Source organism: Euprymna scolopes, chromosome 12 (assembly GCF_053919585.1).
Source record: "Euprymna scolopes isolate OS-2025 chromosome 12, ASM5391958v1, whole genome shotgun sequence".
In the NCBI taxonomy this organism is placed as follows: Eukaryota; Metazoa; Mollusca; class Cephalopoda; order Sepiida; family Sepiolidae; genus Euprymna; species Euprymna scolopes.
Window position 1 is genome coordinate 25362979 of NC_136493.1, and position 14055 is coordinate 25377033.

The 14055-nt window shown below is 36.0% G+C and overlaps 1 protein-coding gene across 1 annotated transcript in view; it reads left to right on the plus strand.

Moving 5' to 3' along the window:
• Positions 1-13184, plus strand: part of LOC145291203 (voltage-gated inwardly rectifying potassium channel KCNH6-like) — a 273483-nt gene extending 260299 nt beyond the window's left edge. The window contains exon 19 of the mRNA XM_080136788.1: positions 12911-13184. The gene's annotated coding sequence lies outside the window, so the exon portion shown is untranslated. The remainder of the gene's footprint in view (positions 1-12910) is intronic.
• The last annotated feature ends 871 nt before the right edge of the window (positions 13185-14055 follow it).

Genomic DNA, 14055 nt, shown 5'->3' on the forward strand with positions numbered 1-14055 from the left:
CGCTTCTCGCAAAAAAAAACTTTCTTGGACAGACACAAAAAGCGAACATACATACACACACACATTTTCACTTTTATATATATATAGACTAGCGGGGGTACCTGACGTTGCCCGGGTGTTTGGAGGTGTGGGGGTAAAGAACTTCTTAAAAAATCGGAAAAACTCAAACAAAAAAAAAACAGCTAATGAACGTAAAAATTCTTTTTAAAAAATCGGAAAAACAAACCCCCTCCCCTAAAAAATGGACGGTGTTGCCCGGGTGTTTGGAGGTGTGTACGTAGAGAGGGGGCAAAGAATAAGCGAATTAATAACCCTGTTTAAACTTTTTTAAAAAATCGAAAAAACAAAACAAATAAAACAGCGAACGGACATAAAACTTCTTTAAAACAATCGGATAAACAACCCCCTCCCCCCCCCAAAAAAAAAACAGAGCGAAAAGCGAAAAAAATGTATATATAACCTCGTTTCAATATTGAATGTTTAAAAATCGAGAAAAAAAGTATATCTGATAACTGGGATTGAACCTGAAATCTTTAGATAACGACACTGTCACTTAACCCATCGCGCTATAGATGCGTGGATGAAAGTAGGCTGGTTTTTATAACATTTAAAACGAATTCAATGTACGTCTTTTGTGCGTATTGACGCATGCGTAAAGCCATCTTGTCATGAAGATACCATTTTTTTTTCACCCCCCTCCCTGTAAAAAAGAGAGCCGTTAATTTTTCGATATTTGTCGATTGGAGGTTCGAGCTTTAGAATGATACCTGTCTGGCGAAAATCTGTACATACAAAGACGCACACACACATACTCACAATTCGAATCGAGTTTCGCTTTTTTTATACTGAAAAGCAAAAGAAACACGCGGCGATTGAAAAATCTGGAAAAAATAGCATGTGAAAGTTAGGCAAATTCGAACCCCATTCGTAACTCATACGTATTATCATTTAGACAGCATATAAAAAGTTTTAAGAAGGCGCGACCCCACCAAGAATCCCCCCCCCCCCCCCGAAAAAAAGCCTTTTGCGAACATACAGAAAAAGTGCACACACATACATACATACATACACACACACATTTTCGCTTTAATATATATATACAGATAGACTAGCAGGGGTGCCCGGCGTTGCCCGTGTGTTTGGAGGTGTAAAAGAAGGGAAAAAAAAAGTTTTGGTAGGAGGATAGGCTTGAACCAGAAGCCTTGATGCAAAGATGGAAAAGAAAAGGAAAAAAAACCTGGCATCTTACCTGCTTGACTACGATGGGAGAGGAATGAAAACCATTTTAATTTAATGATAAAAAAGTTGAAGACATGTGCGTAAATTCAAACATCACGCCATAGAGGGAATGAAATCACGCAATTAACTTTTGCTGCGAGGCAGTTTTTTTGTTTTGTTTCACCAACTTTGGCTGCGCGGTAGTTTTTTGTTTGGGGAGAAAAACAAGCCCCCCCCCCTTCATAAAAAGGGGAGTTAGCAATTGTCTGATAAAAGGGGTTTCCTCCCGCATTGATCAAACCTCATTGCTTTTCTGGACGAGTGTCAGGGAGTTTGTTAAATGCACACACTAACACACATTTTGCCTTTTATATATATAGACTAGCGGGGATGCCCGGCATTGCCGGTGTATTTGTCAGTGTAAAAGAAAAAAAAAAAAATTTGGTAGGGAGGTAGGCTCGAACCCGAAGCCTTGAGGCAAAGGTGGTTGAAAATAAAGTGTGAAAAAACCTGACGTCTTACCGCTCGGCCAGGAAAAGAGAGGAACTGAAAAGCGTTTTAATTTAATGATTAAAAACTTAAGTGACAGGTGCGTGAATTTAATGAGGCCAAACATCACGCGCCTTAACTTTGGTGCTGCAAACCAGTTTCTGCATGTTTATTTGTTTCCCCCGCCAAAATGTTAGGGAAAACAACTCTCCTAAAAAGGGGAATGTCCAAATGAATAGCAATTGTTTGACATGACGGGGTTTGTTTTTTCCCCCCTCGTTGATCAAACCTCATTGCTTTCTGGTCGTCTCTACTTTGCTTTCAAAATTTGACTTTTTTAATATGGAAAAAAGCAAAACAAACATGCAGCAAGTGAAAAAAATCTCGAAAATAGCGTATAAAATTGCTAAAATTAAAGATACACGTGAGCTCATTTCGAATATCTTAGATATTATAATTTAGGTAGCATATAAAAGGTTTAAAGAAACAGTTACCGGCCTAAGTGCACCCCCCCACCGCCTCCTCCAAAAGCTTTTGGCAGACATACACAAAAAAAAAACACACACACACACATTTTCGCTTTTATATTATAGATATAGACTAGCCTGGCATTGCCCAGGTGTTTGGAAGTGTGTGTTGAGCAAAAAAAAAAAGTGGTAGTAAGTAGGCAGGCTCGAATCGCAAAGGAGGAAAAGAACGTGAAAAAAAATGACATCTTTGCCATTGTGCCCATTGCCAAACAGGAAGTGGCGAATGTTTAAATTAAGGCTAGTCAAGCGAAAAGAGGGGATGACTTTTGAAAATATTGGTGAAAACTGCGACCCCTCCCTGTTAAAATGTACCTAGTTGAGGGCGAAGGAATTAATGTTTTTAGCCAATTTTTCGATATTTGTCGTCCAAAGGGTTGAGCTTCAAAATGATACTGATCTTGTAAAAATCTGTCGCCTCTGTCAAAAGTTTTAGGCAAACATACATACATATATTTAAGCAGACAGGTGAGATTTATATTATAGACTAGCGAGGCTACCTAGCATTGCTCGGGACCGTATAAACAATGAGAAAATTGAATTTGATTTTGAATATATTTATTATTCTTAGAAGAGAGGAATTTTTAATGTCTATGTATCATTTGCTATTTCGAGTAAAAAAATATTTTACCTACTTAGGACAGGTATTACATGTATGAAATAATTGTATCTTACCTAGGGTAGGTAATTTACAGCATATATATAAAATAATTTTACCTTTGCATGGACGGGTAATATACAACACATACTTAAAATAATTTTACCTACACTAAGACGGGTAATTTAAATACATATATGAAACAATTTCAGATACCTTTTTTTACCCCAAAACGGACATTACTCTCTTCAACCCCCCCCCCCAAAAAAAAATACAAGAGCACATTTAAAATTAACATAATCATGCTTCTTTCGACTCACCACTACAACCATCACATCATTCCTGGATGATAACCTAAAAAATTCAAAAAAAATATAGATTACACCCTAAAGAAACTGGCCTAGTAAACTTTCATAGAAAACCAACAATATATACGTATTAATCTAATTTTGAGATCGTAAAGCCATATCCGGAATCGACTTCACAAATGAAGTAATTTTGAGATAGAAAATTGTTTAAGCCATTTCCGGTACAAGCTTTATATTTAATCATTTAATCCAGAGTGACGCTGAATATTCTGCTAATATATATTTGCACCTATCTCATTCAATCCCGAGCAATGCCAGGAATTTTGCTAATATATATCTCCATCAATCTCCTTCAATCCCAGGCGATGCTGGGGATATTGCTAGTAAATTTTCTCACACCTGCATTATTAAATCCCGGGTGATGCCTGGTATTCTGCTTCTATATATTTCCACCTATATCATTCAAACCAGGGCGATGCGGGGTATTCTGCTAATATATATTTCCACCTATCTCATTCAATCCCAAACAACGCTGGGAATTTTGCTAGTATATATTCTCACCTACTTCATTCAATCCCAGGCAACGCCGTGTATTCCGCTAGTATATATCTCAATCAATCTCATTATATCCTGGGTGGCGCTAGGTATTCTGTTAGCATATATTTCAATCACTCTCATTCAATCCAAGGCAACGCCAGGTATTCTGCTAGTATATATTTGCATTTATCTCATTGGATCCCAGGCGCCCGTGTATTCTGCTTGCATACATTTGCATGTATCTCATTCAATCCTGAGTGGTTCCGGGTAATCTGCTAGTATATATTTGAACCTATCTTGCTGAATCCCATAATTCTTGGATATGTTACTAATTTTAAAAATCATTTTTCATAATTTAACCCACATTATCAACCCACCTCTTACTAAAATAATAACTTTGATACATTGTCTTGGCTGTTTATTTTATTACAAACACACCAATAAAATAACTTCACATTTCATCATTTTTCAAAATTCTTGGATATGTTACTAATTTCAACAATCATTTAAACATTAGCACCCCACTCTTATTAAAATAATAACTTTAATACATTCTGCTAGTATATATTTCCAGCAACGTCATTCAATACCAGACAATGGGGGTTACAAAGCTAGTATATATTTCCAGCAAGGTTATTCAATCCCAGGCCACACCGGGTATGCTTCTATTATATATTACCACCTATTTAATCCATTCAAGAGTGATTCTGGGTATTCTGCTAGTATATATTAACACATGTCTCATTCAATCCCAGGCTGCGCCGGGTATTCTGCTAGTATATAATTCCACCTATCTCATTCAATCCCGGGCAATGCCGGATATTCTGTTTGTATATATTTCCACCTATGTAATTCAATCATGGGCGATGCCAGGTATTCCGTTAATATATATTTCCACCTATCTAATCTAAACCCAGGCGACGCCAGGTATTCTACTTGTACATATTTCCACCTATCTCATCTAATCCCGGGCAACACTGGGTATTCTGCTAGTGTATATATCCACCTATCTCATCCAATCCCGGGCAACGCCGGGTATTTTGCTAGTACATATATCCACTTATCTAATCCAATGCCGGGTATTCTGCTAGTACATATATAAACCTATCTCATTCGATCCCGGGCGATACCGGGTATTCTGCTAGTACATATATCCACTTATCTAATCCAATGCCGGGTATTCTGCTAGTACATATATAAACCTATTTCATTCGATCCCGGGCGATACCGGGTATTCTGCTAGTACATATTTCCACCTATCTCATCCAATCCCGGGTGACGCCAGGTATTCTACTAGTACATATATCCACCTATCTCATCCAATCCCGGCCATTTTGCTAGTACATATCTCATAGAATCCCGGGCTATGCCGGATATTCTGCTATTACAAATATCCACCTATGTTATCCAATCCCAGGCAACACAAGTTATTCTGCTAGGAAACATTCCACCTATGTTATCCAATCCTGGCAATGCTGGGTATTCTGCTAGTACATATATCCACTATCTCATCCAATCTCGGGAAACGCTGGGTATTTTGCTAGTACATATAGCCACCTATCTTATAATATCCCAGGCGACGCCGGGTATTCTGCTAGTACATATATCCACCTATATCATCTAATTCTGGGCGACAGCAGATATTATGCTAGTATATATATATCCACCTACCTCATCTGATCCTGGGCGACATCGGGTATTCTGCTAGTACATATTTCCACCTATCTCATCCAATCCAGGGCGATGTGGGGTATTCTGCTAGTATAAATATCCAACTATCTTATCCAATCCCAGGCAATGCCGGGTATTCTGCTAGTAGATATTTCCACCTATCTCATCCAATCCCGAGCAACGCTGGGTATTCTGCTAGTACATATATCCACCTATCTCATCTAATCCCGGGCAACGCCGGGTATTCTGCTAGTACATATATATATATATATATATATATATATATATATATATATATATATATATATATGGTTAATTTTCAGCAAAATCTAATGTCAGAAAAGATTTTATGTCCTGGAAAGTGCTATTTTTTTTGGCTACTTTGACCACTTTTGATCCCCTGGGGACACAACCAGAATTTTCCCAGGGTCAAATATTACGCTTCCAGATGTATACCGATATGATCTTGCTTTTGGGTAATTTTCAGCAAAATATAATGGTCAGAAAAGATTATATGACTCAAAAAGTGTTATTTTTTGCCATTTTGGCCTCTTTTGACTCCCTGGGGACGCAACTAGAATTTTTATAAAATATCCAAGAATGTTACCGTTACTCCCTTGCCTGGTTGTAACTTCATGCAAAATTTCAGAAAAATGTAATGAGTAGTTATTAAGAATTTTGGGAACGAACAGACCAACGGACGAGGGTTAATTCTAAGGTCTAAATCCGACTAAGTCAGTGGACCAATAATCCAAATAATACAAATTTAAATGCCATGTGTTAAAATTTGAGCGAAATCGTTTTTTTTTTTTTGGTTGAAAAAATGATTTACTTGAAGTGAAGCAACTGTTGCAAATTTTCAAAATAATGGAACAATTGGAATTCCATGTTGATAAAGCATTGCTTTCTGACGGGACAAAATACTGTCCAAGCAAAGCAAGAACTTGGTAAGTGCTATTTAGACTCTGCTCTATCAGAAACAATAGTTAAGAGGCAGTATGCGATCGTACAGACATAAATGTTGTTGAATGCTATGGTCACCGAAATTCGGCGGTTGTCCCAGAAAGTGAGAAAGCCGTATTCAAAGTGGGTGTCGCGTTTGCTCAGTTGACCAAATACCACACATGGATGATTCAGAGCATTCTTTACAACTGTTTAAAAGCAACAAAACAGATTTTGTGCTTCAGTAAGTGGCAATGGATGAAACATAGATCCACCTCTTCTCTCCAAAGTCAAATCAACCGCTGAGTTAACTGCAGCAGTTAAAAGCCATCCAAGCAATCAAAATTGCGAGCAGTATCCGGATTCATTTTTATTTACTACAAAATTGTAATATGTGGTTCAGGTTCGAGAGAAATGCACACCAGGTTCGAGAGAAATGCGCGTCCTTAATTATTCCAGGAAATGCATGATATCCTGTTCTAGTGTGGCAGGCCTTCTGAGTGGGTTCAGTTGGCTTCTTCCAAAGAGGGAAGTTTCTAGGGAATATTAAACATGTAAAATTGACATTGAATCAAATATGATCTAATTCGCAAGATGTCCTGAAGTTAAGTGGTGATATTTGTGAAATGCGAAACGAATATAACGAATGAATTGAATAAAACACTTTTTGCATGGATCAACAAATAACATTTATTATAGACTAGCACGGGGTACCCGGCGTTGCCCGGGTGTTTGGATGTGTGTGTGGATTTAGGTAAATATCAAAACTCCGGGTGGGGGGTAAAATAAATTAAAAAAAAGTTTTGGCAGGTGAATATGAGGATCGAACCCGAAAAGTTGGAAATTAAAGTGTGAAAAAAAAAAAAAAAAGTGCAATGTTAACCACTGGGCCACTGCAACATACTAACAGAAACATGTTTGAATTTATTTAATTACTTAGAATTGACAGGTACACGTTTTAATGACTTAATGAGGTCAACTTTGACTGCGGGGAAGTATTTTATTCAATGCGGGAACGCTTTTTTTATTTTTATTTTCCCAAGGTGTTGGGAGGGGGGACCAACTCCACTTGTCCAAATTGAATAGCAATTGTCTGATATAAGGAAAATATTTCCACATTTATCAAATCTGAGTGCTTTCGGACATTTCCGGCGATCGCGACTGGAAAAATACACCCAGAATTAGTGTTGCTTTTATTATACGAAAAAGCCTAATCCACATGCGGCGAGCGAAAAATGTTGAATATTTATCTTCCCAAAGTCGAGCAAATTAAATAGACAGGTAACCTCCGTTGTTAACTTGGAGATATTATGATTTATATGTGATATAAAAAGTTTTAAGAAGTTGTGAGCCGACCGACCCCTTCTCGGAAAAAAGCCTTTCTTGGACATACACAGAAAGCGAACATACATACACACATTTTCGCTTTTATATATATAGATTTGAAACAAAAAAAGAATTACTTTGTAATAAAGACGCATTAATTGAAAATCAGTGACATATGCAATCCAAAATGTTGGTTGGTTTATAAAGCTTAAAATCTCTAAGGCAAGGGAGATAACTTTTAGTAACTAGTTATTTTCGGTGTTTTTAAATATGTTGTTTTAAGCAAAAACAATATTACTTAATTGTCATGTCGAAAATAGTAATATATCCAAAAATTATGAAAATTCATCAAGTAGAACAACTGCTAAAAATTCTATCGCTTTAGACAATAAATATTGCAGTTTTACCCAATTTTCCATAAAAATTACTTTTAACTATAAACAAAATTCTACTCGAATTTTCGTAATTTTTAGATATATTACTATTTACAGTCAAATGAAGTCTTATAAAAAATAACAAAACATCTAAGCTAAATAATAATTTAGCTTAAATGCTTAGGTTTTTTTGTGTGTGTGTGGGTGCACTACTAGAATTAACTAAAGTTTCCTTATTCTAATGTGTAACTTTTATGTTTTTAAAATGATATTTTTTATCGTATGGGTACTGCCATCCTTTATTTAAACTGAAAGTTGGTTTGTATTGAATTTTGAGGATTATCTTCGTTTTAAAATGAGGTAAAACTATGTACATCATTATTTGATTTTTTTTTTTTTTTTTTACACAGGAATTGCCACTTATCCAGGCCCAGAGGCCACTCGAGGATAAGGGTTAATGGGTATACATTAGTCATTGTGATTATAGTGTAGTAAACATAAGTAGTGGGAATTTTGTAAATTGGATTACTTCGGGGGACGGTTCATCAAGAACTTGTTTACATTGAACTTGAAAACAATCAGACTGTAGTCAGCTGGAAAGCAGGCATTCGGAAGAGTTCCATCGGCGTGGAATTCTAAGAAAGAAGCTTTGTTCAGGGAATCTACATTTAGGTTTAGGCACAGATAAAGAATGTGGGCAAATATTACGCTTCCAGATGTATACCGATATGATCTTGCTTTTGGGTAATTTTCAGCAAAATATAATGGTCAGAAAAGATTATATGACCCAAAAAGTGTTATTTTTTGCCATTTTGGCCTCTTTTGACTCCCTGGGGACGCAACTAGAATTTTTATAAAATATCCAAGAATGTTACCGTTACTCCCTTGCCTGGTTGTAACTTCATGCAAAATTTCAGAAAAATGTAATGAGTAGTTATTAAGAATTTTGGGAATGGACAGACCAACGGACGAGGGTTAATTCTAAGGTCTAAATGCGACTAAGTCAGTGGACCAATAATCCAAATAATACAAATTTAAATGCCATGTGTTAAAATTTGAGCGAAATCGTTTTTTTTTTTTTTTTTTTCGTTGAAAAAATGATTTACTTGAAGTGAAGCAACTGTTGCAAATTTTCAAAATAATGGAACAATTGGAATTCCATGTTGATAAAGCATTGCTTTCTGACGGGACAAAATACTGTCCAAGCAAAGCAAGAACTTGGTAAGTGCTATTTAGACTCTGCTCTATCAGAAACAATAGTTAAGAGGCAGTATGCGATCGTACAGACATAAATGTTGTTGAATGCTATGGTCACCGAAATTTGGCGGTTGTCCCAGAAAGTGAGAAAGCCGTATTCAAAGTGGGTGTCGCGTTTGCTCAGTTGACCAAATACCACACATGGATGATTCAGAGTATTCTTTACAACTGTTTAAAAGTAACAAAACAGATTTTGTGCTTCAGTAAGTGGCAATGGATGAAACATAGATCCACCTCTTCTCTCCAAAGTCAAATCAACCGCTGAGTTAACTGCAGCAGTTAAAAGCCATCCAAGCAATCAAAATTGCGAGCAGTATCCGGATTCATTTTTATTTACTACAAAATTGTAATATGTGGTTCAGGTTCGAGAGAAATGCACACGCGCGTCCTTAATTATTCCAGGAAATGCATGATATCCTGTTCTAGTGTGGCAGGCCTTCTGAGTGGGTTCAGTTGGCTTCTTCCAAAGAGGGATGTTTCTAGGGAATAGTAAACATGTAAAATTGACATTGAATCAAATATGATCTAATTCGCAAGATGTCCTGAAGTTAAGTGGTGATATTTGTGAAATGCGAAACGAATATGATGAATGAATTGAATAAAACACTTTTTGCATGGATCAACAAATAACATTTATTATAGACTAGCACGGGGTACCCGGCGTTGCCTGGGTGTTTGGATGTGTGTGTGGTTTTAGGTAAATATCAAAACATTGGGGGTGAAATAAATAAAAAAAAAAAAAGTTTTGGCAGGTGAGTATGAGGATCGAACCCGAAAAGTTGGAAATTAAAGTGTGAAAAAAAAAAGTGCAATGTTAACCACTGGGCCACTGCAACATACTAACAGAAACATGTTTGAATTTATTTAATTACTTAGGTACACGTTTTAATGACTTAATGAGGTCAACTTTGACTGCGGGGAAGTATTTTATTCAATGCGGGAACGCTTTTTTTATTTTTATTTTCCGAAGGTGTTGGGGGGGGGGACCAACTCCACTTGTCCAAATTGAATAGCAATTGTCTGATATAAGGAAAATATTTCCACATTGATCAAAGCTGATTGCTTTCGGACATTTCCGGCGATTGCGACTGGAAAAATACCGCCAGAATTAGTGTTGCTTTTATTATACGAAAAAGCCTAATCCACATGCGGCGAGCGAACAATGTTGAATATTTATCTTCCCAAAGTCGAGCAAATTAAATAGACAGGTAACCTCCGTTGTTAACTTGTAGATATTATGATTTATATGTGATATAAAAAGTTTTAAGAAGTTGTGAGCCGACCGACCCCTTCTCGGAAAAAAGCCTTTCTTGGACATACACAGAAAGCGAACATACATACACACATTTTCGCTTTTATATATATAGATTTGAAACAAAAAAAGAATTACTTTGTAATAAAGACGCATTAATTGAAAATCAGTGACATATGCAATCCAAAATGTTGGCTGGTTTATAAAGCTTAAAATCTCTAAGGCAAGGGAGATAACTTTTAGTAACTAGTTATTTTCGGTGCTTGTTAAGAGAGTCGACAAGTCGAGTGTTTAAATATGTTGTTTTAAGCAAAAACAATATTACTTAATTGGCATGTCGAAAATAGTAATATATCCAAAAATTAGGAAAATTCATCAAGTAGAACAACTGCTATTGTGTTTTTAGTAAAAAAATTCTATCTAAAGACAACAAATATTGCAGTTTTACCCAATTTTCCATAAAAATTACTTTTAACTATAAACAAAATTCTACTCGAATTTTCATAATTTTTGGATATATTACTATTTACAGTCAAATGAAGTCTTATAAAAAATAACAAAACATCTAAGCTAAATAATAATTTAGCTTAAATGCTTAGGTTTTTTTGTGTGTGTGTGGGTGCACTACTAGAATTAACTAAAGTTTCCTTATTCTAATGTGTAACTTTTATGTTTTTAAAATGATATTTTTTATCGTATGGGTACTGCCATCCTTTATTTAAACTGAAAGTTGGTTTGTATTGAATTTTGAGGATTATCTTCGTTTTAAAATGAGGTAAAACTATGTACATCATTATTTGATTTTTTTTTTTTTTTCTTTTTTTTTTTTTTTTACACAGGAATTGCCACTTATCAGGCCCAGAGGCCACTCGAGGATAAGGGTTAATGGGTATACATTAGTCAGTGTGATTATAGCGTAGTAAATATAAGTAGTGGTAATTTTGTAAATTGGATTACTTCGGGGGATGGTTCATCAAAAACTTGTTTACATTGAACTTGAAAACAATCAGACTGTAGTCAGCTGGAAAGCAAGCATTCGGAAGAATTCCATCGGCGTGGAATTCTAAGAAAGAAGCTTTGTTCAGGGAATCTACATTTAGGTTTAGGCACAGATAAAGAATGTGGGCAATTATTGATAGTGGTTTTGGCTAGACGGGTGTTTTTCGTGAAAGTTTGGCGAGGGGGTAACCATAGATTGAAGCTCAGATGAGTATTTGCCATGAAAATAATGATAAAGGCTCGCAGCATCTCTTCTGTGAGAAAGGTTGCAAAGAAGAGAAAAAGGCATCCCCCACTAAGCTACGAAGTCTATTTTGAACTTTGTCAAGACAGGATAAGCTGATTCTAGCAGCTTATCCTGCCCAGATGTGGCAACACTCCATCCTTGGACGTACTTGGCTTTTATAAAGGTAGAGAATTACATCAGCAGTGAGATATCTACTGGAGCAGTAGAAGGATGCCACCATTTTTTCAGCAACCTTGGCAACTGATTTGATGTACGTGTTCCATTTCAGATCGGAAGTAAAGGTTAAGTCCAGAAGCTTGTGAAAACATGAAGCCTCCCCAAGACGAGCACCGTCCATTTCAATTGATGCCAGATGGGGATTAGAGCGTTGATGATGTAGAGACAGAAAAGATGCATTCAAAGTAACCAGTCACCTCTTTCCCCATTGTACCACATGCTCAAGATCAGAGGAGAGAGAATCAGAGAGAACTTGGTCATTTATGTGCTATCATAGATTGTAGTGTCTTCAGCATAAATGTCTACGAATGATATAAGAATGTGATTTGGAAGATCATTTATGTAGATTAGGAAGAGAGTTGGGCCCAGGATGAATTCGTGAGGGCCTCCGGCATTAATACTGAGAGCTTCTGATTTCTGCCCATCAACCTATGAACCTATCAGAGAGAAATGATTTAATAATTGAGAAGACATTTCCAGCTATACCATCCATATGTTTCTAAATTGAAAAAAAAAAAAAAGTAGCAACAATTTTTATTTAAATGTGTTCAACTTTTGCAGCTCCAATGACAATACAAATCGACTCATATGGCCCTGAGGGGATTTTTAGTTTGACATGCCTGGTCTAGACCATTTCTGAAATGGCCTTTTCTCTGTAGACTGCACTACGTTGCTGGTCGTGTGCAGTTCTAGGAGGTCCACCCTTACTGGGAAATGCTGACAGGGCTGTCCAGGCATTTTTATTTTTATTTTTTAGACCAGAGTGCTCCTCTGGCTCTTCAATCCAACTTTCTGGCCCTGTGGAAGGAAGATAAATAAGGTAGCTGCTAGTATTGCATTAAATTAGATGTATGCTAATGTTAGAAATTTCAAACTGAACTTTTCTATTTTATTATTTTGGTTGCATCATCTTTTTTTCTGTTGTTGATATTTGATTTTCTATTTGCAGACTAATATGCCATAATATGAGGCCGTGATGACTGGTCATTCACCAGTAAGGAACCCGTGGTGAAGGTGATGGCAAGGTTTTTTTTCTGCCTCCCTTCTTTTCTTCTTCGTCTTCTTCCTTTGGAATAGCAGCTTCTGATCTTCCCAAATATTCACCTGTCTATGATTATTATTATAGAAGTGCAGCAGATGAAAAGATCTGTTGCTCCGCCAATTAGGACAATTAATTAACACTGCAAAAAAGAAAAGAAAAAAAAGAAAAAGAAAAAAAAAAATGGCAACCACATACAACAATTTAAGATTTGTTCAAAGTCCCCCGACAGTTGCGGACGCCCCTCTTTTGAATTTGTATTCATAGGACGTTATTGATGTACCATTTCGTATTGATGTAAATGATTGCACCCTAGATAAGATTAAATAAAAAAAAAATTAATCTTTCTTCAAGAAAAATCTTCTGACGGTCACTGTATGTCTGTCAAACTAAGAAGCGATTTATTGAAATTAAAGAAAATAAAAAATTTTTTAAAATAATCATTATTTGAAATTTTATTATAAAAATATGTTTATGAAACGAGGCTTTCACCGCTTCGTCTGACAGGCCTGCAGCAACCGTCAACGGACTTTGCTTGAAGAAAACCTGATTTTTTTAATTTAATTATTTTTAGTCTGCAATCATTGAGAAACAGTTCACCAATGACGTCCGACAAACACAAATTCGGAATAGGGGTGTCAGCAACCATTGGGGATTTTGCTTGAAGAAAACTACAGCTTATTCACATTAAAATGACAACATGGATTCAATCGACGTGGACCTACATGTGCAATACTCTCCCCTCCATTACCAATTTTTTTTTTTTGCATTCTTTTTTCTTCACTATCATGCCACAAATAAACACTATTTTCACCTTATCAAATATTAAAGGTGCCGAAATGGAATATACGAGAAACTCTGTTGTGTGAATTCAATGTCTGTTATGATCAAAAGGTGTACAAAATCTCATTCATATATATATTAACCAATTTAGATATATTTATATAAGTAAATATGAGAGAGAAATCGATTTTGATATTCAGCATTGATATTCCGTGCTTCACACAACAGTTGAAAAGGCTTTCTATTTAAAAAAAAAAAAAAAAAAAAAAATT